Here is a 975-nt window from a genome sequence, read left to right as displayed (position 1 = left end):
GCCGCGGGGCCCAGCGCAGGAGCACAGGGGAGGGGAGGCCGCAGGAACGGGAGGGCCGCGGGGCCCAGCGCAGGAGCAGAGGGCAGGGGAGGCCGCAGGAACGGGAGGGCCGCGGGGCCCAGCGCAGGAGCACAGGGGAGGGGAGGCCGCAGGAACGGGAGGGCCGCGGGGCCCAGCGCAGGAGCACAGGGGAGGGGAGGCCGCAGGAACGGGAGGGCCGCCGGGGCCTGTGCAGGAGCGCAGGGGAGGCCGCAGCCACGGGAGAGCCGCCACGTCCAGGGCAGGCGGTGGAGGGTCCAAGACGAACGTCTGTCGTGGTAAGGCCTCTGGAATCCAAGGCCAAACGTAGGCGGCCTCTCCCAGGAGCTCAGGGTAGACGAGGGGCGACGAGACGCCACGGAGGGGCAGCCCCGGCGCCGCCGTCAGGGAGGCAGAGCCCTGAGCGCAGGGCTGGCGGCCAGGGCCAGGGCCCGGGAGGCTCAAGGCCAACCTGCGAGCTCCTGCCTCGGGGCTCGCTGCGCAGCAGCCTGGTGGCTGTCACCTCACGGAACTCTCAGGGCCCTCGGGATGGGGCTCCGTCCTTCCTGTCTTTGTAGGAGCCCGGTGTCGCACCCAATCTCGTCCAGAAAATGGGACTCAACAAACCCCCGCAGGAAGAAGCCGAGGTTAGCAGGAGCCGGTGCGCCCTGCGCGGAGGGAAGGCAGCCCAGGGCCCGGGTTCCAGGTTCCTCGCGGGGTCCGCCCCGGCCTCTAGGCAGGGTTCCCGCGGGCAGGGGGAGGGGGGTCGGGGGGGAGGGGGGCTGGGGAGTGGGGGGCGGCGTCCGGGGGCCAGAGGGCGCCAGGCGAGCGGCCACGGCGGCTCGGGCTCCTTGTGGCCCTGGCCCCGCCCCGCGCCTCCTCTCCTCTCCGCGCTCCTCTCCTCCTCCCTCCGCCCCCCTCCTCGCCCCTCCTCACCCGTCCTCGCCCCTGCCGCCG

The sequence above is a fragment of the Vulpes lagopus genome, chromosome 9 (genome assembly GCF_018345385.1).
Source record: "Vulpes lagopus strain Blue_001 chromosome 9, ASM1834538v1, whole genome shotgun sequence".
Taxonomy (NCBI): Eukaryota; Metazoa; Chordata; class Mammalia; order Carnivora; family Canidae; genus Vulpes; species Vulpes lagopus.
Note: the sequence above shows the minus strand (reverse complement) of the source record.